This window comes from Cervus canadensis, chromosome 14, assembly GCF_019320065.1.
Source record: "Cervus canadensis isolate Bull #8, Minnesota chromosome 14, ASM1932006v1, whole genome shotgun sequence".
Classification (NCBI taxonomy): Eukaryota; Metazoa; Chordata; class Mammalia; order Artiodactyla; family Cervidae; genus Cervus; species Cervus canadensis.
In genome coordinates, this window is record NC_057399.1 from 50,775,315 (window position 1) to 50,801,716 (window position 26,402).

General features: G+C 36.2%; 1 protein-coding gene across 10 annotated transcripts in view; it reads right to left on the reverse strand.

The window, feature by feature from the left end:
• Positions 1-25,767, reverse strand: part of ELAVL2 (ELAV like RNA binding protein 2) — a 169,209-nt gene extending 143,442 nt beyond the window's left edge. For 5 of the 10 annotated variants that reach the window (XM_043487271.1, XM_043487267.1, XM_043487264.1 and 2 more), the window contains exon 1: positions 37-570. The gene's annotated coding sequence lies outside the window, so the exon portion shown is untranslated. Of the gene's footprint in view, positions 1-36; positions 571-14,625; positions 14,648-25,669 lie in introns of those variants that run through there. The other 5 variants (XM_043487266.1, XM_043487263.1, XM_043487258.1 and 2 more) reach the window with 4 other exon arrangements.
• Positions 25,768-26,402: the final 635 nt, after the last annotated feature.

Here is a 26,402-nt window from a genome sequence, read left to right on the forward strand (position 1 = left end):
GCAACTAATGATTAAAGAAACCAAACCGAAACTTACCTTTCTCCCTTAAGGTTTTTGTGTATGTGTGTTTTTAAAGTAACGGTGCAGTTCTCCCAATAAGGATGAGCAAGAAGCTGCTGGATAGTTCTCTTAAGACAGCACGAAACCTAAACTGTGCTCGGCTTAAAAGAAGCAAATAAAAAGAAATGCTTTCGACCCCAAAGTCCAACGCTAAAAGAAATGGCAAAAAAAAAAAAAAAAAAAAATACGAACGGGGAGGGGAAACTTAAAAAAGAGAGTTTAAAAAGACGGAGAGACTACCCTCCTATTGCCTTTTAACTAAACAAAAAGGGGCAAGAAAAACAAACGAAGGAACAAAGAAAGAGACGAAAGAACGTTTTTTCAAAAAGACGATGTCTTTCTCCTTGTTGCTTTTTAGTAGGTCGCTACAGGAGTAAGCTGCTGCATCTCTAACTGAGAACAGAAATAAGGGGGGAGGACGTCTTAAAAGGGAGGTGGACTGGACCACAGATTTATAGCACGGTATCACCAACCCCTTCTCTGCCTCCGCACTGCCGTGTGTGCAGCTGCTCTGCCAGGCTCCTATCCCAAGCAGCACGCGCGGAAGTATACGCTAGGTCGCTTCACAACGCAACTTGCTCATCTCCCTAGGATCCTGATTGGCCTAGGCGGTTCTATTGAGTCCGCCCAAGCGAGGCCGCGCGATATGATTGGCTAGGTGCTTGTGTCACTCTCGAGAGCTCAATGGAGTCCCGTTTCAAGGTAAGTTGTGCGGAGAGGTACACACTTAACACTGGCGGCGAAGGGAAATGCAAGAAGCAAAAAGAGATGGGGAGAGAGCAACGTGGGCGGGTTGGAACTGTACTATCAGAGTTTGCGATATGGCACGACCTCCTTTCTTCTTAAACCTTTCTGCTTCGGAAAGACTCATTTCCTTTGCCATCACTGCCGCATCTGTGGCATGTTTCTTTATAACATTAAAACTCTGTCCGGTATGTATGAGTCATTGAGAGCTCCCTGTCTTTGATCTGAGTGAAAGGGATGAATGTACATCCATTCTTTGCACGCATGCCTTTTTCGATTTGTGTTCCAGTATACTATATTAGATAGTAGGCGATTTTATGTGTTTCTCTATTTGAATATATGCATATTGCTGCTGTTTGTTTGGGTTTTTTTAAGCTTCTTTTTAGGAAAAAATGAAGTCAGAAATGCTTTCAAATAAAGCTGCACGGTTTGCATTACCTATCACTAAATGTTACAATAGGAAAGTACAGGAAAAACATCCTGTCCAGGGAAAGAGGTACTGAGTTGAGCTAAGGTCCTTCACTTTGAGGTGTATGATGACTCTCAAAAAGAGCAGCTGTATATAAAATTAGAACAAGCCACTCCTCTGCATTTGCTGGCGGTACAGTTCTTGGACCACACATGTATTGCTGACAGTAAAGACAGTCGAGCCTTTATCTGGATTTAGAAAGTTTAACCAGAAGACCAAGTGCTGTCAACCCTTCTGCTTTATAGATGAAGACTACTTTATTAAACTCCATATATTAATAACATTCAGGAAGCTGAAATTGAGTTTTATTCATGGTATTTATTTCATCCTCCAAGTGAAACTGTAGTCCTCAGGATCGACTTGATGTATAAGAAGAAACAATATCCACTTGACCTAGGTTCTTTTTCAGCTTGAATTTCTTCTTTTAATCTTGAAAGATAGCACCAGTTTCCTACACAGTACTTACAATTCTTACACAATGTAATATCTTCCCTAGAAGCTCATTCCTTTCCAAAAGAAATTCCTTTACTTGTTTATTACTAGCCGCTATCTTTAAGAATGCTGGAAAGAGGAGGCACAGGTAAGAGTTAGAGACGGCAGCAGGGCGGAGTGGGATGGAGGGAAAAGGGACAGATAGTCACAATGCAAAATGACTATAAAGTTGAAGTAAATCATAGTTCCTTGAAAGTGTCCTTGAGTGCTGATAAATGCTTACTGACAAAAAAAAGAAGACCTGTTTATTTCCCATATAGCCCATATAATATATCTGAGATCCTTGGATAAAAATTACTGGGAGTTGGGAAAGAAGGCCTGAATCTATATAACTACCATTTATAATTATCATGCTGTAATCCCCACCCCTACATCTTATATAACAACAGGCCTGGGGTCATAATTTCACTTAAAACTCTTTTCTAGACCTGCGTGGAACTCAGGGGAAGAAGAAAGCAAAGCTTTTTGAAGAAAGAGAGTAAAGGGGTGGAGGGAACAACAAATCAAGGGAAAAAAAACAGAAAGTCTCCACCTCATCCACAATAATCAATGTATGAATAAACAGCTGGAAGATTCCGTTTGTTGTCATCTTCCTTCAAACATTCCCTCCCCGCCTAGATCTGTACAAAAAATAAAATAATAAATGCCAGTTGGGTAAAAGTGTAATACTGTTTAGTCAGAATTACCAATGAAGTAAATTGTCTTTTCTCCTTGTTAATATGCTCTTAATATCGAATGAGTTGCATTTGATCATGTAATATTTTCAGCAATCTGAAGAAAATCTTTACCATTAACTTACAATTACATAAGTTTTGTCTAACTGTAGAAACTAATCCTTTGTTTATTTTGTGATGTTTGTATCCACAAGAAAGATTTTGTAGGTAACAGTAGTATATTTTTCCAAGATTTGGGGGAGGGTGGATATGGAAAGTTGGGTGTGGTGTGGAGTGATGAAAATCCAGCATATGTGTTATGTCATTAAAGAAATTACCTGAAAAATGGTAAACTTGTCCATTCAAACGCAAAATGCTAAATTCTACTCATTCAGTATATATACTTTTTTCAGTTTTTTTCACAGGAGCAAATATTTTTCAAAATGTTGTCATTTTCAACATGTTTCTTTCTCTGTAAAGTGGAGTTAAATTATTCAAGAAATTGAAAACATCTTAAAATACTAGTTTACTTCCTCAATAAAAGAAATGTTTTTAAATTTAAAAACTTTTAAATGGATATAGTATAAGTAACTTGTAGTTTTCCAACTTTTAAAAATAAAAAATGGAATACAATCACTCTAAAACAAATGATATCTAGATGTAGATTTCACTTTGAAATTCATACTGTTATAGACTGAAATATTAATATACTCTATCTTGCAATTAATAAAGACCAGGTATAAACCTCACATTGTACATTAAGCACCTATAATCAATCCCTCTTCATTCATAGTTGGGTAAAGAATTATCCAGAGCATCTGATCTTGCACTAGAAAAGCATTTGAATTATGATTGTCTTGTTAGCTCTGATATATCTTCAAAGTACTTAATATTATTTTAAACTGCAGCAGAGAAGGAAAGGTATAGGGAGTCATTGAGAGTTTGGAAAAAAAAGTTTGACATAGAGAAAGCTGCAAAATGAATGGTTCTCAAAGCAGGAAAAAATAATGAATTCAATTGATTCTTTTACAAAATATCTTTATAGAGGAACAGTCATTCACAGGAATATTCATAAGCTATTGTGGCCATTTTTTTATGATAAATAACCCCCTTATATTAGATCTGAGGAGAAATAGTATCCTCTATTTTAGCATCCTCTAAAATACTTTCAGGATTTATGATAAAGGTGACTGTAAATTACAATTGTAACATTTTTTAAGCAAATAAAGCAGTTAAGCTATTTAAATGAGTTTACAATGTTTGGCTTAAGGTGATTTCAAACATCATACCCTCTCAGATAAGTAAAAATATTTGTCTGTGTTAATTTGTTGGGCTGTTTGGGATGAGGGAGGGGAGTGTCTGTGGTTCATAATGTTGAAACTGTGACAGTTTACTGCCTGCGTGAGAAATATATAGCTTGATGATTACTATTTTATTTATCCTTCCTAAAGAAGTATGTCAACTTTACTTGCACGGTTTAGAAAACAGGGGGGAAGAAAAGTTGTCGAAAAAACTGATGCTACTTGAATTTAGAACATGGCAGCGGGGCAAAAGAATGAGGCGGGAATTAGCACCATGGACAGAGACAAGTCGAGCCAGCCTGACTACAGGTTTGCAAAGCTTAATAGAGTTTTCTGTCCCTCCCAGTGAGACACGGAAACTGCAATTTGGGGGGAAATTTCATGTCTACAGACTTTAAGGAAGAGGCTCGCCTGTCCATAGAAACACGTTTATTTTGAATAGGCTTGCTTCTGCTAGGACTCGGCCATAGTGACAAACCGCCAGGAAGGTTAAGTGCCCCGAACAGGCTGTGCACACTCCACTCTCCTCCTTTCAGACACTTCCCCCAGTGAGCCTGCCAGTCATCAATGTGTTCATACAAAATAAATGCAAATCCAGGTAGTCATCAAAAAGTCTACTAAACCTACTCCAGAGTTTTTAATCCTCGAAATTCCCAGAGGAATCGCAACAAAAACGTCTACCCGTCAAACCCTCTCTCCCCTCCCCCAATTCTTCCCCCAGCTCCCTCCATCGCCTGGCAAAGGGGCAAAGCCTTCTATCAGAAGGTGAGTGACCTCGGAGACTATTTTGCAAGGAACCCTTTACATTGCAAACACTTTCCATTAGGGACTGTGCCAGAGATGGCAGTGAGCAGGATCACAGACATCCTTTACTTTCTCTTTAATTTTGTCTAAAAACTCCTGTTTAATGGAAAAGGCTAAAGGGAACACTTCAGCAAGAATTGACCCTAAATTCTGAGGTTACTGTTTACACTTAAAGACACATGAATTGTCTAATTTTTTAAATTAAACGTAATGTAGTGTATCGGTAAAATTTTAAAATCAGCCTATATTTTTCTTCCTCCCCACCACCATCGCTTTTTTTTTTTCTCGGCAAAATTTGTATGAGGTTCATTCTGCTTTAGATCATTTGCCAGCGGATATTCAGGCTAAAATCTGTTGCACGTGCCCCAGAGTGTCTCAGAAAATTTATTTGCAGCTTCGGATCAACGATCATTTATGTAAACGCTCCTACAAATGCCCTCATGTTTTTGTTTTTTTTTTTTTTCCCTCGTCTATTTTACTTGGGACCAACTTTTAGCAAGATAAACTCACGTCTTTCCTGAGCATGCAAAGGGTGATCTAGGCGACCAGGGAGGGTGAAGTAAGAAAAACGGGAGGTGAGAAAGGGCAAATCAGAGCTTCGTGTCCATTTCTTCCAGAGGTGCTAACAGCCTGCTCTAAGCTTCCTCCTAGAGCCGATACATCTCATGCAAAATTAATACAAGTAATTAAAAATAGCAGTTTGCAAAGTTAAAGGAAACCATCTGTCTCAGCTGGTGGCAATCAGTCTTTTCGCCGGTCCCTTTGCCGGGACCTGGGAAGAAGCGGTTTTTCTGCTTCCGAGGCTCGGAGACTCTTTCTTATATTCAAGATTTATGTTTCCACTTGTGTGCGATGCACGTCTAATTTGAAATAATAAAGCCGGGCTGAGCAACCAGTCAATCAGAGATATCAACGCCGCTCGGCACGCAGCCCTGCCCCCACCTCCCTCGATCCCTTACCTTCTTTCCCTCCTCCCCTCTATCTCGCTCTCCTTGCTCTCCCCCTCCTATTTCCCCTCTCCTCTGCTGTCTCACACACTCCCACTTTTCCCCCACGTGTGTTCAGATCAAACCCTTGCCCCATAGAGCAAGTGACCGCACCGGAGCCCGGTGACAAAGGCAGAGTTTGTATCAGAAGAAGACTGAGGCCCGGGGAGACAGCGGCTAGAGAAACAGCTGTCTTATCAGCCCGCTGCAGAGATGGAGATGGCTCGAGAGGTCCTCAACAGATAATCACTTGAATACGTTTGCAATGCGCCAAACTTCACGCTTGATAAGGCCAACCCAATGTAGAGAGCAGTCCAGATCCTGCTCCATTCTGTTTTATCTGGGCTGTAAATTAAGAAATTGAAATTCAGGTGGCAGAGGCAGCAGCCGGCTGATAGACCGCTAAAGTAAACTGTCATTAAAATGCTTTCGGCAGGCAGAGAGGGGGCGCCCGGAACGGGATCTGTTTTTTTAATGGGGGGAGGGGAGCGGTGAGAGAAGTCTACCGGTTTTAAAAATTATTTGGGGAGAGGAAGCTGTAAGGAAAAGTTGCAAAGGGACACAACATCTTAGTCATGATTCCTAGTCATAGTTACGATGTAGAAATAATTAGAACAAAATAAAGTTGTGTGAAGTTTGGTGTAAATAGAGATTAAGGGCCAACTTAAACTAATCAGATTAAAAAAACAGAATTCCGTCTTTTTCAGAGCATAGGACAGAGGAAGCTCTCTGACTCCAGTATTAGAAACAGATTCCAAATGGGCTCTAAAATTTTCCTTTTGTTGTAAGAAAAGTAGATTAACCAGATACAGAGGAGTGTATGTACCATAAACGGAGGTAAACCTGACCTTTTTGTTGAAGTGATGGGGCCACAGGAGAGATTCCAGGGTGGCTTTTAGAATAGCCAAAGAAGTCGTCAACCACAGAAACGAATCTGCTTTAGCTTCTTACAAGAATGAGAGTTCTATCTCATCCACCCCACCCCCTTTACTCAGATAATCACTATGGGTTATTTCGGGAAACTCAAGAAATTCCACATATGTATTTTGACATCACCTGATTCTCTCAGCACACTTTACATCTACACACTTCTGCTTTTATGGATATGGGACATGAAATTCTATGCATTATTTAAATAAATGTTTGGCAAAAAGTTTAAAATGTAAAAGAACCAGAATATAGCCAGTGACCTTGTTTTCTTGACTCACTGATGACTCTGCACTGTATCTTGTTCTCTATTTTGTTGAATAGTTTGCAAATTCACTGGTGTGCATTCTTGAGTGTGTATGAGAGGACAAAGTGCATTTTCCAGGCAGCATTTATATTTCAAGTTTTAGCAACCTTTCTTAAAAGATACCTTAAGCTGATAAGACATGGTTAACACAGTTTTAGAAAATCGATCAGTTTTTACTTTGTGTAACTCCAAAACTTTGATCAATGTCAGAGTGCACTTAATTGACAATATAAAGGCTGCATAAATCACAGTGGGGTGAGAAAGAATTGAAAATAAATTTGTCAAGAAAAATGACGAGAAAAAATTTAAGATAGTAGTGTATGTTTCCAGTTATTGAACTACTTAGATATATTAAAAAACAATTTTTAAACTTTGAAATTGCCATTTGATTACTCATAGGGAAGTAAGCAAACAAATATAAGTCATGGAATCTCAAACATGTTTCTGTTCAACATTTTTTGCAAAAATCCTTCATGCCTTGTAATACCAAGAGGTATTAAAAATATTCAAGCACACAAATGAATGAGTGCTGCAAGTGTTCTTCCATGACAGAGAAACCTAAGTTTATGTTAAGTAATTTCTCCCTTCCATAACACCACTTTCCATAATGTTATGGTATTAGTTTAAATAATGACGGCTATATACACATTTTAAGAAATATTTTTAATGAATTCCAGACTTTTAGGCGATATTATATTATTTTGTGATAATGAGACATTTTCCTGCTTGTTACAAATAGTCAAACAAATTTGAATTGCCAGCTTTAATGAGTCTCTTAAGCTATGGGTTTTATTTTTAGCTTTCTTAAGTAAATTAAAAATATGCATACAAAGAACTGTTTAACCTATTCTTTGTCACTACAAGTAGGACTTTTTAAAGATGATAATTTACATAAGGTTTAAAAGATGCATTATAAGTTTGAAATGTGAGACAAATATATTTTACAAATAAATTATAATATTTCAAAATGAAAAGATAATTTTAAAAAGAAAAATTTATTGAACAGAAAAGTATTTTAGCATGAAATTATTATAAAGATCACTCCTAATTTTTGTCACAAATGATATATAGTTTCTAAAAGCATAGCAATACATTAGGAATGATAAAAAATAATTTAAAAATTTTAAGTGCAAAATTTATTTTTAAAATGATTCCCCATTTTAATTATTCTCTGTGGGAAATAGGATCACAGATTTTTAAGGTAAACAGTCTCTATGATGTATAAAGGCAAAATAGTGGAGGGTTTGGAAATATCTAAAAGTTAAAATATTTTTATTTAAAACTGATTATAATTTTATTATAAAAAAGACAACTAATTGTATCTTTCCAGATATAACATTTATCTTCAGGTGAAGGTCAGATGAGCAGTACATAATCATTTCCTATTTCTAACTATTCCTGAATCTTTGACAAAAGACCCATTTCAGTTTGCTTTAAGCATCTTTTAAGTGCCTATATTTATATAATATCTCATAAGTTTTTTAATAGTATGGTTTGTCTGAAGATTACTCCTTTAAATAGAAATTGATATGTTGCTTTATTAGGAGCTACAGTTTTGAAAATTTTAAGAGCTTGGGTTTTCACTTCAGCTACATCTGGATCTGAACCTGACTCCACTACTATTGGGTCTTGGATAAGTTATTTTATCTCATTTAAGCCTTGATTTTCTGATCTATAAAATGGTAACGATATTGTTTAATTTAGGATCACTGTAAGGTTAAATGAAGCCATAAGTGTGAAGTACTCAGACTTCCTGGCATGGAGGAAGTAGTCCATACAAGGTAACTAAGATTATGGAACAAAATGGTGACTTAGCACATTTATTTGATGAAGCCAGAATTAGAATTCCTGTGTTTATATACTGTCTCTTAAACATTTTCATTTGTTCTCATTAATTTCCTGATGTATCTTATGATAAATAGCTTCTTACATTTCTAATTGTAACCAAGTTTAAAAGGCTTGCATAAGGCATAAAATCTTCTGTCTCCCCTGTGAGGTAGCTTCAATATATTTCCCAATACAATTTCATGACTCATCCGTAAAAAAGTTGTGGGTCTTCAAAAAGGAACTTAGTCTGAGATCCCATTTGATTGATATAATAATAAAAACACCTTAGATTTTTATAGTAACTTTTATCACAAAAAGCTCAATGTACTTTTACATATTTATCATTGTAACTCAGGAGGTAAGGAAGGACATAAATTATTTCTCATTTTCAAGGGCACAACAGAGGCACGAGGAATTTAGGTAACATTTCTAAGATTAATAGGAATACAAAATAGGTTTCCTGAATATCATTCTTTCTGCAATGTGTTACTCTCTTTGGCATTAATTGCAACCATTGTTCCTTTAGTTAGGCTACCAATGTTAGTGTTTGGCATTAAGTACAGGTTATAATTCAGTTAAATACTCACGGAAATCAAGATGAGTCATGTATGTACTATCACAGTCTAACCAAATCAAAATATTTTCATTTTGTGCTGAGAAGCTTTTATTATTCAAGTATATATGTACACATGTATATGTATAATATATATATGTATAGTATATATGCTATATATATGCTTCCCTGGTGGCTCAGATGGTAAAGAATCTGCCTGCACTGTGGGAGACCTGGGTTCGATCCCTGGGTCAGGAAGATCCCCTAGAGAAGGGAATGGCAACTCACTCTGTGTATTCTTGCCTGGAGAATCCCATGAACAGAGGAACCTGACGGTCTATACTCCATGGGGTCGCAGAGGCAGACAAGACTGAGCGACTAACACACAATATATATATATATACATCATTCATTCTTATTTACCATTCTTGTTACCTTTACAGCAAGATTTCTAGAAGTTACCTGTCATTTACGGCCTTGAAAGAAATCACTTTCCACCTCCTTATCACTTGCCTCTCCCCAGGCTCATTCCCTCTCTCCACATATATTTTTATAGGCTATTATATTTATTCCATTTACATAGGTGAACAGTACTTTCTGCTCTAGTTTTGTATTTCTTACGTTGTCTGTGCTTGAAAAATCTATCAAAATAAATATCCAAAGGAACACAGAGGTAGACTCTATAAAGGGCACAGGAGACTATGCTTTTTATAATAGTTTGTTTGTTTTGAATGAAACAAAATGGAGCCATAATGTCCACTTGACATTGTAAAATATAGGATGTCAAATGAATACTAAATCTTGCCTATGGCTTCTGGTTGTGCAGTTCCCTCCTGGGCTTACTTTGCCATGGACTGATACAGATGTAGCTACAGATGTGGACTTTCAGTGAGTAAGCAGAACAAAAGGAAACCAAATTTTGCAGCCTGAAAAAAAAGAATGAAACTTAAACTTTTTTATGTCTAAGTTCATAGGTTACAATGGAAAAACAAACTTACTGTTCTTTAAACTTCAACAGGCATCTCTCTATAGCCTAAATATATCTTATAATTTGATAGGACTGACCCACTCAAAATCAAGTCCAACCATGTGACTGCCAGACTTCTACCAGAAAGTATAATTACCACCAAGAGTAAACAAAAGCACACACACACAGAGAATAGCCAGAGTTACTCTTCACCACCATTTCACACCAACCCCTTTTAACCCTTCATGTTGATGTGACTCAATGGAAAATCTATTTCTCTGATTGAGCACAGGTCTATGCATCTTAAAGACTGAAAGTACTGTTGTAATGGAAAATAATGTTTGGTATCTTTGGCCACTGTCATTCCAGGATGACAAATTAGAGAATAGGTTGTTTGAAATGTCAGTTTTTGTAAACATGAGTTGGAAGATAAAACATAAATGAACAGTGTTTCAGACTGCTTACATTGTCTGAGTAACAAACAGACATTTCCTTGAATTATTTTGAAACAATTTACTGTGAAATTTCTTTTTTTCTCTTGCTGATATTTCTCAATTTCTTGTGCAAACAATAAAAAAAAAGTCTCTCTTTTGTCAGGGCTTATTGTTTAACTCAAGAAGCACTGTTTTGTAGAATACTAGTATTTCCTAGATGTTATTATTACTAAAGGTGCATCTCCATATTAGTCATATCAAAAGGATGCAGAAAAATTTGAGCCTCTTTACAAGGTTTTCATAAAAGAGGAAAATATGAAATATATTATGGTGTTTTACTCTTTAGTTTTAAAAGAACTTAATATAAATCTACTTTATTGCAGGGGCATGTTTGTGTGTATATGAGTGTGTCTGCGTATGTTCAGAGCAAACGAGATTGAGAAATGAGAAGACTAGGCCGACTGTCATGAAGGAAGTGGGCTGCAGAGCAACAGAATTACCAGGTTGGTTAGGCTTTGTGGCCTCACATCATAGACAGCCAGCAGAGCAGAATACTGACATAAAACTACTAGATACAAGGTGTATATATATATATATATTGACAAGTGCAAATTTTGGACATGCCAAACAGGAAGAAACTCAAAGCTACAGGGATCAGAATCAAGACAGAAGGAGAATGAAGAAGGTTTTTGTCTAAAACTCTAAGGACTCCCTGGAATGAGGTGGCAAGGTCAAGGGACAGAAATGTGGGGAAGACTGATATATATATAAAAGAAGGATTTACACTGATAATAATGAAAATGTTTTAATGGCCAAAATATTTATAGCAGATGTTAGGAAAGTGATAACGTTCTAAACAAATAATACTTTTGAGCCAAAAAAAACCAAGAAAGCTATGAGGAAGAGAAATCAGTAATCAGAGCCAATCATGTGGTAGCCTAATTATCTGTGAGAGTGAAAGTGAAGTTGCTCAGTCCAGTCATATCTGACTCTTTGCGACCCCATGGACTGTAGCCTACCAGGCTCCTCCATCCATGGGATTTTCTAGGCAGTAGTACTGGAGTGGGTTGCCATTTCCTTCTCCAGGGGATCTTCCCGACCCAGGGATCGAATCTGGGTCTCCCGAATTGTAGACAGACGCGTTACTGTCTGAGCCCCAGGGAAGTCCTGTGGATGCCCCTAAAACACCTTTGTGCTTAAGAGAGTTTACAAACAATGCTCGGGAAGGATGCATTGGCTAGGATTCCTAGGTTTGAAGAAAGGAAACATGAGTCTGAGTATTACTTCTCCCACTAACTAGCTGATTCCCTTCAGCAAGTCCCTCTGACTAAACCTCATGACTCCTAGGAGCAGACTGGATTAACAAAAATAACAATAATAGGTAACAAGTATTAAGTATATACCATGTGCTAGGCAGCATTCTGATGCTTTGATGTGACATGCTCAGTCATGTCAGATTCTTTGCGATCCCATGGACTGTAGCCCGCCAGGCTTCTCTGTCCAAAGAATTTTCCAAGCAAGAATACTGGAGTGGGTTGCCACTTCCTACTCCAGGGGATCTTCCTCACCCAGGGATCAAACCCGCATCTCTTGTGTTGTCTGCAACCACTACACACCTGGAAAGTTTCTGATGCTTTATGTTCATTAAACCATTTAACCCTCACAATAATCCTATCATTTTAAAGATGAGGTAACTGAGGAAGTTAAGTAATTTGCCCAAGATCACACAACTCGAAGTTGACAGAGCTGGGATTTGACCTTCAGTAGTCCATTTGAATGGTCCAAGTCCTAAACCACTATTTAGTAGATGACCTGTAAGGTACTTTCCAGATATAAAATTCAGTAACTCTAAAGAAACAAAGCAGAACTTAATACTTGCAAGAAAACAAAGGCATAAGGAAAATAGATATTACAGTTACCAGACACAAACAAAACTCTACTTTTTATTATGAAAATAATTATACTCCTGTCTTGCCATGCTACCTACTGCTGACAAATGAAAAAGAGATAAAAGTGATAATTGGATGATTTGCTTCTACAATTCAGGTCAAATGCAATAAAATTTTGAGAACTATTACATAATATGTCCTAGGAGGTCCTAACCACTGGCAATTTCAGGGGAGCTGAAGAAATTTTAAGTATTTAGCTTTTTCTGGGAATTCCCTGGCAGTCCAGTGGTTAGGGCTGCATGTTTTCACTGTCAAGGCTGCAAGTTTGATCCCTGGTTGAGGAACTAATATCCCACAAGCCGCAAGGCAAGGCCAAAAAATAAAAGTATTTAGCTTATGTAAATTTTAATGTTCAGATGTTTACTCCATAACCATAGAGGAAACAGTTAATAATTTACAAGGATAGTATATATTGGTGACTGATGATATACAATGATTTTCATGAAATATTGTTGAAAGTATTAAATATCATGTAAAGGATGGTCACTAGAATATTAAACAGTGCCTATTTAGAGGTAATAGGAGTTGGACTTTTAGTTTGTTTTTTTTGGACTTCTAGTTTTTTTAACATTTTCTGCATTATTGAGCTTGTAAAAATTCTGAGTTGGTTTTTTTTTTTTTTTTAAACAAATCAGAAAAACAGGTAGTTTTGAGTTTTGAGAAGGAAAAAAAAATCTCTACAGCTCCAGAGCTCGTTTCAGCCTTGTAGCCACGAGGATGTCGATACGGGGTCATGAGGACTGGTGACCTCTTCAAAGACAATGTAGATTTAGAGAAGGACACATTAACAGCTCTGGAGCTTTATAGTTTAAACACAGTAATTTATAAAAGACAAATCCTGAGATTTAATGTATATGAAAACTAAATATAATAGAACAAAATGAAAAAAATTTCAGAAATTGCTCTACCAGTTTCTAAGAATGATACAATATCAGACATAACTATCTTGTCCAATTATAATTGCCCCAGTATGAATTGCACACAGGAACAACTATTTTCTTCACTCACTGCCTATGACCAAGGGATGTTCTTTCATTTAATTAAATATTTCTTTTTCCCTATTCTATTCTTTCTTGCAGTTGCTGAAGAATCTCATAAAATGAACCTTTATTTCCAACTAGGAAAGCCCTTAAATTTCTATGGCAAATAAATAAATGAAAACTGTAATACAGTAAAGAATTATAATGAGATTGAACAATAACTGGCTTCCTGACAGGTACCATTTAGTGAATTGCTATTTCAGTGCCCTAGACAGTTACCTGAGTTAATTCAATTTTCATATTGTTTAATTTTTGTCTCTAAAATCACTCTTCACTATCTCAGCTCTATAGGATGGGACAGTCCAAACAGCCTCATTTATCTAACATTGTGACCATGAATCCAACAAGAACTGTGTGCAGGCATTATTTATTTTTAAAGGAATACTATGAATAAACTTGTATTGACAGAAGTGAAAAAGAAGGTACTAAGGAACAGTACCAAAACAAGAGAATTTTATTTTTTAACATGATGTGTGTGTTTTTAATGTGGACCTGTTATTATCTTTTAAGCTTTATAAAATGTGAATATATATTAACTTTTATATATAAAGTATGACCATTTTGGAAAAGAAGTTATTTGTCATAAATAGAAGACATAAAATGCCTCTGCCCTCACTCATTTGACTCATGGTGCAGTCTTGAATAATTTTAAACCAAACATGACTGCGGCAATCAATTTTCGTCCAATTTATTGGGCATGAGTTAAAGCCAATTAAAAAACCATTTTTGGTGCAATTCAAGGGGAAAAATGTATAAACCCATGAAAAACAGATTTCAGTCCTAGACATGAGTCATCACTATTCTAAATAATGGCGTCAGTCCCAAATCAGAAAGAACATATCCTAAAATTGCATATTCCACACTGGAAACTGCATTTCTCAGCAATGATTTTATACAATTTAAAAATATTTTTAAAATAAGAAATTGATCTGGAATGAAAATCATGCTCTTCTAACACTATCTTACTTCTGAATACTTTTCAGCCACAAAATTAAAAGGTAGTTTACAGCAGCTCCTGAGTTTCTGAATTAAGAACTAAGGTACAAAGCCATCTGTGACCTTTATACAAAGAAAGCAAAACATTTTACCTATAATTGTAAAGTATCTCTTACCTATTAGACCATGTCTTCTTTCACATGAATATAGTGGCTCTCTTTTAAGGCCATAAAATGAAACAATCCCTGTACGCTCCAGATAATCTTAGGGTAATCAAAGCAGCAAAATGGAAGCTTCTAGGTTGGAAATTACAGCTATAAAATGCAGCCATACATTTGCAATCTGTATATTAAAAAGGCCTTTTCAGGGTTGTAGAGGTTCAAACTACTCAAGCAGACTTTCATTTTGGTCCTCCCCACTCCCCACTCCAGCCACGTTGCCTGATCTCTCCAATCCTCAGCTTTCTCATTGGTAAAATGAGTATAAAAATAATAGGTGACTTCTCTGGTGATCCAGTGGCTGGGGGCCTGGATTCGATCCGTGGTCAGGGAACTAGATTCCACAAGCTACAACTAAGAGTTTACATGCTGCAACTAAGACCTGGCACAGAAAAATAAATAAATGTAAAAAAAAATTAAAATAATAGCTCCCTTTTAGGGATGTTGTGAGCATTAAGTGAAAAAACATTTGTCAAGTGTTCAGGAGAGTGCCTGGCACAGAGTGGATCTTCAATGAACGACAGAACTGGTGAGATCAGATGAACGTGCATTCATACCTCAACCCACTTGCCGAGGCTTTTTTCTTTGATAGTACAGATACCTGGTCTTGCTCCCAGGAGTAATTCTACTCGGTCATTCAAGGTGAGGGCTAAGCATACATGTTTATAAAAACCTCTGTGGATGATTCTCATGAGCTATTGATTTAAAGCAAAAAATGATACAGATTTTTCAGTTGCTCAGTTAAATATGGACTTAAAGTAAACTCTTGCTTGAACTGTTTTGGATTGGCTTGAACTGAGTAATTGACAAATATGTATTCTGGATTGTGCTGAAAGAGATTTAACTGGGAGACATTTTAAATGTTTTATTTGTATTCAGATGTCTGTGAGGTCACAGAATAAACATGAGTTTCTAAAATTTCCTGTTATTATAATAAAAGACCAGACATGTGAGATAACCCTTGGAAATTACAGTCATTCCACTGTCATGGATATATTTTAGTGTTTACTACCTCTTGTAGTTTTTGCTTCTGTTTAATACACTTAAGCAGATAAGCCAATACAACAAAATCAATTTTTCCCAGTGTTATATTTTCCTGTTGAGTTCATTTCTAACTCTCCTATTCAAAGACAAGTGAGCAATCTCCTCAGTGATACAGATTAGGACTGCCACACAGTTAAGAAAAGCAACTACCAGAGAAAGATATATTTTGGCCTGAAATGACCACCCAACGAGTTAACTCACCATGATTGTTTAACAAAAATGAGGGCATTTTCTCTGTGAGCAACTTTTAAATATTAACTAAAACCAAGACTCTCCTTGGGCTTCCCTTGTGGTTCAGCTGGTAAACAATCTGCCTGCAACGTGGGAGACCTGGGTTCGATCCCTGGGTTGGGAAGATACCCTGGAGAAGGGAAAGGCTACCCACTCCAGTGTTCTGGCCTAGAGAATTCCATGGACTGTATATAGTCCATGGAGTCGCAGAGTCGGACATGACTGAGCGACTTTCACTTTCAAGACTCTCCTTAATATAGTCCCATTAGTGGAGGTTAGTTTATTAGATTATAAACTGTCTCCCTGTTGAAAGGAGAGATTGTCCTAGCAGATCTTGGATTTTAGCAAGGTCTGTAAAGAGACAGTGAGAGGGGGGAGGAGCGGGGACAAAAAAAAAAAAAAAAGAGACAGTGAGAACCTAGGGGAATAAGGGATAGCTAGGTCCTAGGGGTGTCAAGGGTAGGTGATAGGGAGGTGAGATAAATCATTCCCCATTTTTTCACCATTTTTGCCTAGGGCTGCTCTAGGTGCGGTTGGTATGGTCTCAGACTTAAGGCCTTCTTTGTTGGTAGGCAGTCAGAGTTCTTTATACTCTAGCATATCTTTATTCGGGCTTCCCAGGTGGTACAAGTGGTAAAGAACCCGCCTGCTAATGCAGGAGATATAAGAGACGTGAGTTCGATCCCTGGGTTGGGAAGATCCCCTGGAGGAGGGCTTCCCACTCTAGTATTCTTGCCTCGGCAATCCCATAGACAGAAGAGCCTGATGGGCTACAGTCCATGGGGTCACAAAGAGTTGGACATGACTGAAGTGACTCAGCACACAAGTACATCTCTATACAGGAATCCAAGAAAATCCAATACAGCCATACCCCCAAATAGAATTTTGAATTTAGAGAGTTTTTAGAGAGCAGGCCAATACCGTTTCCTTGGATCTAAACATGCAAATATTCACCTAAGATCTCTCTGGGAAAACATCTAGAAACATTCTACCTGCAACCCCACCTCAGGGTTCACTAATGACTCTACAGTCTAGATGTAATCCAACATCACGTTTTGCCAAGCTGTTGGTCAATCAATGAAATGTTGATTAAGATACTGACCAAGAAGTGGCTTTCCCTAAATTCTAATTGTAAAACTATTTTTAAATCTGTTTTTATAAAGGTAAAATGAAATTATATTATTTTCTTTTCTTACTTTATAAGGATGTCATGAAGTCAAAATAAGATTACGTATATGAAAACTGGAAAAAATATTTATTGCTGTAGCATAAGAATTGAGAGAAAAATAATTATTTTTTAATGTACATAACTTTCTAGCAAATTATCCAAACCTTTCAGGAATATATTTACTTTTATTTATTATGTAAGCTTTCTTTTTCTTTTTTTCTTTTCAATATAATACCCCAAAAGTTTCAAAATCAACTTGAAAGATAATAACCCTATGTCTTAAAAAGTGAAACTGCCTCAGACTTGCTGAACAATTAACATGGAAATGTAAATCTGTAGGAAAAAAATGAAACTTTCCTTTTTGGTTGTTTGTGAATGTAATGTTTTATGTAAGTCTAGACTTAGACAATTGGCTTCTAAAACATGGCTCTCTAAAATTTTAGAGGAGAGATCCCTTTCAGAATATTTCATTTAACCAGAGAGAATTGCTTTCTCACAGCTGGAAGCTTGAACAGCTGTTGACTTGGCACTTTTCTATTCCTCTGGGTGAGAGTTCATGGACCCTCCTTACGCAATTAGGAGGACAGTCAGCTATGTATGTGGTCCGAAATACATCCCAAGTCAACCCATTTCCAAGGCTACCTTTCCATCCTCTCCCTAGGACTAGGGCAGAGATAACTCAGAGCCCTGGGTCACCTAGGGGAAATACTCTCTCAGTTGAGGAAAACCAACCTCCACAAAAATCTGCTTTCTGACCCATGGTTAGGTCTCAGGCTTATGTGACCATAAAGATTCCTTGAAGGACTATTGATATTGATCAGTCTCGGAATTTGGCATCTTTTTAGGCTTTATAAATATCCACTTCCTTTTTCTTTTTTTTTACATTTTATAGGAAATTTCCCTTTTATTTAGGGTGTATTTCTGAGTGCTTCTTAATGAATTGTTTGTTGTCATTTAGTCACTCAGTCATGTCCAAATCTTTGCGACCCCATGGACTGTAGCCCACCAGACTCCTCTAATGATGGGATTTTTCAGGCAAGAATACTGGAATGGATTGCCATTTCCTTCTCGGGGTATCTTCCCAACCCAGGGCTTGAACGTATGTCTCTTGTATTGGCAGGCAGCTTCTTTACCACTGAGCCACCTGGAAGCCCCAGTATTCCTAATGGATACTAAATAATAACTCCATTTTGAACATACAGAAAGAAGAACAAGCAAAAAGACTATTTCAGAATAGCTGCCGCTGCAGGATTATTTACTGTACCCACCAGCAGACACCTCTCAGAATGGCTCAACATATCTCCCCTCTCATTCCCTGTGGCCACTGGCATTTGATGTTCAACTAACTCTTGACTTGGGCCACTGGCTACATATCGGTGTTAGAATGAAAACATTCCCCCTACTTTAACACCTCCTGCTAGTTCAATAAAGCGATGTTTAAATAACTGAACTGGCTTCAGTGAACTGTACTTGCCATTTTTTCCTGCTTCTTAGCTAGATAAAATGGAGATAATTATGAAGTGGATGAGCAGGTTTAATGAAAGCCAGTTTCTTTTGGTATACTCCTGAAGCAGCAATCATCATCTGTTTGGCTTTTGAAGAGCAACAATTATAATCACTTAAACCCCCAAGGGGAACAAAAATAGAATTTACATTAGCATATAAAATATACAGCTGGATTGGGCAAGCCTATAAAATTCTGGGGAAATCATTCTAATCTGAATGCTATTCAAACTCACAAGTAATATGAGTTCAAGAGTATTTTACATGCTTCCTTCCTATAAAATAATACATATAACAATGTTGAGAGGATTTTCCTAAAAATGAACACAAGGAAATAAAAAAAATTGTTGCCAAGAGAGAATCCCAGAAGGAATGGACTAAGCAGTATTGTCATGACATCGGTGAGCACGATATTCATAGGAAGTACCAATCACTCTGAAGAGAAGATTTTCCATGCATTTGGTAGTTTAAAAAAGAAAATGGGGTGGTTTTAGTCTGATCAGTAATAAAACAATCATAAATAAGGAAAACTGGAGATTAATAGTACTTTCCTCCTCCACTGTAAATGTGAAAGCAATACAAAGGAAAGTGAAATCGCTTAAGTTGATACCCAATTGCTATAAAGCAGAACCCTTTTTCCTATTTTAAAATATTTCCCTATCATTTCCTCTCAAATAACCTCTTTCTTATACCTCCCTTCTAATGCTAGCCCAGATCACAGGCAATCTCCCTCACCACTTATGTTATTTAATTACTTTTGCTTTTGTGTGCCTTTCAAGGTTTTACAAGATACCTTTTTTTTGGTAGAGCATTGAAGAATAAAAATGAGGCCTTTGTGTTATCCATTATGCTACTACCAAGAAAACACAAACATAATCAATATATTAAAGGCTTTCCTGATTGTGTGCATTTGTCAAAAACGGTATATCTGAGAAATTACACTAATGAATCTTGAAAAATTCAGCATCCTACATAAAAACTTGCTCTTCCTCATCATAAGTACATATCAAAATGTAGAGAGTGGCAAATATACATACTTTAGTCTTTCTTTATATTATTTGAAGTTCCACTATTAACGGAAAAAAAAAGTCAGTATGCAAAATTTCACCTCCACTGGGAAGCACTTCCTGAATACCCATAGGAAAGCCAACGGTGGACATATTGGCGATGGCTTCCTCTGCTTTCTAAAAGCACTTCATACACACTTCTGATAACAATTATCTCACTGCATTATAAGGAGACTGACTTGCCCTTCTACACAGACTCTATATAGCCTGACAGCAAAGCCATCTTTCCCCAGCATGGTATTCCTGGGTTCTAGCACTGTACCTTAAACCTCATAAGCATACAATAATGTTTGCTGAGTGAAGTTTATCATTTCTGTACTCTAAGACATATCAAACTGTTATGGTGATTGATAAGGATCAACCATATATTGAATACTGTCTCTACCGTAACATCAGATCTAATGGTGATCTAAATGGTGATCTAATGGTGATCTAAAGCACTGAAAAATTAGAAATTCCAGTCTAAATTTCTGTAGCTGTCCTTATTCTCCTTATCTTTAACAAAGGATAAGGGTAATTCTTTAGATTTTATTAAACATAATGTGTCCAGTGTTTTTTTTTTTTTTAATGGAAACACAAAACTGAGTTCTCACTTCTTAATGGCAATGACTTTAAGTTTCATTAGGTTTACATGTCTTTCTATAAGTTAGAATCATTAATACTGCCTTCTCAGCCATTGTCAAAGTTTTTCAGGTTTGGCGGTACCCAGATAGTATTATTCAGCCCTTTGCTATAAAAATTTCATGTTCTGAAGGGCTTTGAAAGTCCATAACATGTAATTTTACTTTGAACACAAAATGTAAAGATTTCATGTTTGAAATAATTTAAAGTAATAATTGAAATGCATAGCATTAAAGATTCCAGGACCTATGCAGGAACTATCTTAGGGTCTTTTCATTTATTTTCCTAATTTAAACAGAGTCCACATTTTCCTAATTTTTCAAGTGAAATTATTATTTTGTTGAAGTTATGGGACAGTGATGGTGGAGAGGTACAAGAGACCCCACAAACCTATCCTAAAATACTCTTAGATTTTTAGTGAATAATTAATGTTAATATTATTATTATTATTAAACAAAATTCAGTTTCATGGCATTATCCCAAAAACTGAAACTGAAAAACTGCTTTAATAACTTTTTTGCCTCATACTCATATAACTTTTTGTATAGTTATTATTTATACATACAGACTTAAGTACTTTGATGAATTGTAAGGGAAAGAAAATTATATATATAACTCTACGATTTTAGTCAGTAATAATGTAATGTGAATTTCCAAGTCAAGGATAGACTACAATAATAAATATATATTATTATGTACAAATACATATTTATAATAATACATGTATTTTAAAATATATGTATAACAAATATATTGTTTAAAATAAATATATTATACACATAATATATATAATAAGATAAAAGACTATACAAATATTTTATTAACTCTGTTAAACAACCTAGCCTGAATTTTAATTAAAATAAGGCAATAACTAGAATTAGGTTTGGGGAACAGGGGTTAAAGTCCAAGAGTGTCTTTTAAGGCATGGTTTCCTAGGTCAAAGTGAGGCAGAACTGAATTATATGTGACTGACTCCTAGACTGTTAACATTGTTCTTAAAAGTCCAAAATTATCAGACTTTAAAAAAAGTTACTGGAATTTTCATAGTCAGGTTTAAACACGGCAGGGCTGGAGGATTTTGCTTTCTAAGAATCAAACTCACAAAGTGGATAAATCATTTTAAAAGTCCTTTACTTAGTGAAGTGAAAGTCGCTCAGTCATGTCCAACTCTTTGCAACACCATGAGGAGTCCATGGAATTCTCCAGGCCAGAATACTGGAGTGGGTAGCCTTTCCCTTCTTCAGGGTATCTTCCCAACCCAGGGATCAAACCCAGGTCTCCCTCATTGCAGATGGATTCTTTACCAGCTGAGCTATCAGGGGAGGAGAATTAATTCAAATGCCCTTTTAAATATGAGTGCTCTCTGAATTTAATAAAAGCAACTCTTTTTTTATTTTTTTAAAGATAAGGGTCTACACAAAACAACTTAGGACTCCATCCACTGCAAAAAATGCAGATACAGTGCTTTCATTTCTTCTCAGGTGCAAGTGAAAAACTGAGCAGTTTTCTGTTGAAAGACATGATGTGTTTAAAGATTTTTATTAGTACTTAGGGGGGCTTGAGTGTATTCTCCTGATAAAATCTTAACATCTTCAGTTTTGCAGTCCCAAGGTAGTAAATAAATAAACCTGAGCAGATACAGTATCTATGTCCCAATCTCTTAGGTCCAAAGATTTTATAAATAAAAGTGAACAATTAGAGCTTTTTAAAGAGAAAGGACTTTTTCCCTAGTTTTCAGAGTCTATCATTTTATATTTAAAAAGCAATCACAAAGCACCATTTGAGATTTTATTTTCTATATCATTTTCTATCTTTAAGTCTCTTAGGTCATTAGATGAAAGTAGTTTTAAAAATGGAGGCCCCTATTCACTGAATAATTAGGCTGAAACTTAATTGATTAAACTCTTGGAAAATAAACATATGGCCAAAAAAATCATGCAATGATTTGCTACCTATAGAGTCATACAACATTTCATTACTTTAGAAAATGTTACTGTAACTGAATTTCTTTTGTAACTGAATTTTTTTCTTTTAAAAAAGTCTTTAAAATGAAAAATTAATCTTATTTACATTGGTAAAATAAAAAAAAATCACTGCTTATTTAAGTTAAATTTAAATAAGGGACTTATTTTTAAGGGAAATTGGTTTTCAGTTAGTCTTTCCTTTTATGAAGTTGTTGGTACATATTTGTGTATGTTGTGTACGTTTCTAATATATTGGCACATATTTGAAAATACTTTTGTCATTAAATTTAATCATCCTCTTCTTTTGTTAACTTTTGGGGTGGGATCAGAAGATGCAATAAATTCTCCATTAGCATCCTCAAAAAGAAACAACCAGCCAAACCAGCAAAATATCCAAACCCAATTTGGGGATGTAGGAACATTTCAGTAAGATTTTTTTTCTCCAAAATGTTTTATTGAGGAAAGTGCCAAGAGTAACAGGTAGTCATTCCTATGTTTGGAATCTGGGGAGATAACATGGGTTTTATGTGGAAGGTCTCTTTAAATTTAGTAAATGAGCTCACATTTTCTATTATTTCCTTTTCATTTTGCTTGATGTTGAACCCAAGTTTAGAGTCAGATAGGTTCAAATCCTCACTTCTTGGTTTATGAGCTGACTTAACTACTCAGTTCTTAGACCTACCACCTAGAGCATTCTGAAGATTGAGATAATACAGGTAAAGCACTTACATACATGATGAGATGCCTGACTGGATCATGGTAGGAAGACAACAAATATTAACTATTAAAGTTAATTTCTTAGCTGTTTTATATTATGTATTTGATATAAGATTAATGCTTAATCTTAATGCTAATTAGACATAATAAATGAAAGTTATTTTTTAATTTTTAAAATCATAGTTTCACTTCAGCCATTTCTTTTTTACCTTTACTTTTTGCTTACAGGAACATTTTAAGTCCAAGATACAGTGTAAAAGGTAAAATCTACAATATAATATTAGATGACCCTGGCTATCACTTACTCCCACTCCCTATATCTCATCCATTTTTTCTCCTTTATTTATTATTATTATGAATATTTACCTATTCACTTAAAGTGAGTCAATGTTATGGGAAATGAATATTTCTATGAGAAAATAGAAATATTGCTTAGTTGAAAGCACTTAGGGTTTTGTTTTTATGAATACTATAAGCTTTCTGTTATTTGTAAAATTTGTTCTAATGGAACAAGGTTTAGGGGAAAATATCAAAACAGGGCCACTGTATTTCCAATGTGCCAATAACATATAATTAGAACACTGAGGAAAAAAATGATTAAAATATTATATTCTGACATAAAGAAATTTCCATATAGAGATTATTTTTGCAAACCTACAATTGCCACAGAATTAGGGTATTAGTAATTGAAAGTGCCAAGAATATAAAGCTTTAATCTAAGTACTTTTATAGGAAGCTAACCATCTACACTATTAATAACTATCATAGAAGTCAACTTTCAACTATCCAACTTATTTCAATAATAATTTTTATATTATCCTTAACTGAAATAGTAGTTTTAATGTACAAATGAAAAACTACAGTAAAGTTGAGGATTTGTTTGAGATTATGAGTATGATAAAATAAATCTGATTAAAGATGTTTTTCTCAGTTCAAGTATCAAAGCAATCTAATTTTCTATATGTTCAGGCCATATATTTAAATTAAATAGGTATGAGAGTTGAGTAGTATGGTTCAAAATAAATTATACAATTGAAAAACATTGTTAGTTGCTCTAAGAATATCAATACATAAGAAAAGCAAACTTCCCAATTGTAATAGGATTTAATTATATATTTAAAAAATATATAAAATACTATATTCTAATCTAAACTCTTCTGAGAGTCAAAACTACTGAATTGATTCTTCTTGTACCAACAGATAACTGTTTTAGTTATTTGGTATTTAAACTCTCAAACTGAAAACTGTTTTAAGGATAGTAATTGCAAATAGTGATTACTTTGAAAGTTAACCATAAGGTGTGACTTTCCTGTGATAGTCACTGGTAAATGACAGTTAGCTTCATGTAGAATAGACAAAAAATAAGTCAGTTGTTAAAATAAGTTATTAAAGTATAAGTCTAATAAAATACATTAATCTTTATTGCAAAATAATCAGTTTAAAAAGTTACTATATGTGTTTCTCATGATCAGAGGACATACATAATAACTTTAAAAAACTTTATTTCAAATACATCTTGAGAGAAATGTAAGCACATATGATTATAGATTTACACACATATAAATCAAAGTTAGAAGTGGTTTCAACAAAACATAAGAACAATTCCTTTCAAGGGAGTACTTTTGCTTCCATCCCATCCTTCAAATGAGAAAACTTAGATGGCCTTGCCTCATCAGAGAATGTGCAAGTCCATTCCAATATTGTGGAGCCCAGTCATCTCCATAGCCAGCCCTTGACAAGTTAAAAGGCAACTAGATTCACAAACGGAAAAAAAATTAGGGCTACTGAGAGCTGGCCAAACAATTTAGAATTTTAGAGGAAAGGTTGAGCCTTTTACCAAACTTGAAAATTGTTCCAGTTTACCACAAATAATAAGTTGGATAGTTATTCTCAGGAAAGTAAATGAGATACAGGGGCAAAACTCAGAAACCCTTCCCTGGAATATACCTCTCATTAAAAAAAAAAAAAAAACTAATAAAAAGGATTAGAAGAGGAGATGGAGGAAAGACCCTTAAATAAATCTGTTCATTTTAGTTGAAAAAGAGGATGGAGTGGGGAAGAGGGCAGGGAGAAGTGGGAAGGAGGGTAGGAAGCAATCCTCTTCTCCAGCACCCCATCTTTTAGGATCACAACTTTCCAAATGCATCATTTGATCATCATTTAGCATTTAAAATTTGTCTAAGAATGATGGCTTCTAAGGTTGCTACCTGAGTTAGTGCAAGGAAGAAAGGGGGAGGTCTAACAGTGCAGGAGACAGCACAGACATAGTTGTAGTAACTTGCAGTGACCCCATTGTTCCTTTTCTCTTTAGGATTTTGATCAGGAATGACCCGGCTCCTGTGCAGAGTTCAGGAAGTCAGAATTGCACGGCTCTTTTGAAACCAGACAATAACCTAGTTTCCTTCTCCCTCCCCGGTACCTCGACCCTGCTGACTGCCAACTCTCACCCACTTTAAATGCATCAAGTACGTCGCCATCCCAAGATTATCAAACAGATCAACACGGAACATGTTAACTGACTGACCAGAGTAAAGAGAAAACAATTAAAACTACTGTTTTTTGTTTCACCGCCCCCTGCTCCCAGCACCCAGCCCCCAGCCCTTTGTGTGTGATGAGTCCCCTTCAAACCACCCACAGACCGAGCACAAGAGAAGAAATGGTAATTTTTTGTTTAAAAGTTCACTTACCACGGCAACCTCATATTGCTTTGTCATGCTTTTTGCACTTAATTTTTCAAAACTGCTTGTGCAGGGCGCAGAACTGGGAAGGCAGGACTAAAGTGTCTCTAGTAATCACAACAAAAAGGAGAGAACATTCACCAATCAGAATTACATTAAAATGCACAACCCCCAGAGCAAGATGCAAGGTTCAGACCACACCAGAGAGGGGGTGGGGTGGGAAATGCCAAGCTAACAAAACAAAAGGTAAACAGTGGTTGGAAGGGAAATTGGTCCAAGCCGCCTTTAGACAGAGGACGGGCTTAAAATCCCCACCATCTCTCTCTCCCCCGCCCCCAGCATCCCCGCGGTTACCCAAGTGACTGCACTTGCCTCCAGCCGGCTCAACTGCGGGAGAGGAACGCCTCATCCAAGTTCACTAGCCCCGCCACAGTCTTCTACTGCCTGATGGGTTCGTTCAGGAAGACACTTTCAGAGGCATCCATCCACTTGAGGTCCGGGCTTGGCCACTGCTGCGGGGCTGCAGCGAGCAGCTGCTAGGATCGTTGCCGTCTCGTCCTTGCCTCATTCGCGCTGCACAATAGCCCCGGCTGGGTGCACCTCATTAAGCCAGCCCGGGAGCCCCGGGAGCCGGGCAGGCAGTGTGTCAGCGCTGCCCCTTTGTAATGACTGTGTGATGGATGCAACCGAAGGGTGGGGTCTGGGTGGGTCAAAACTGTTAATGACAATATGTATCATTCTG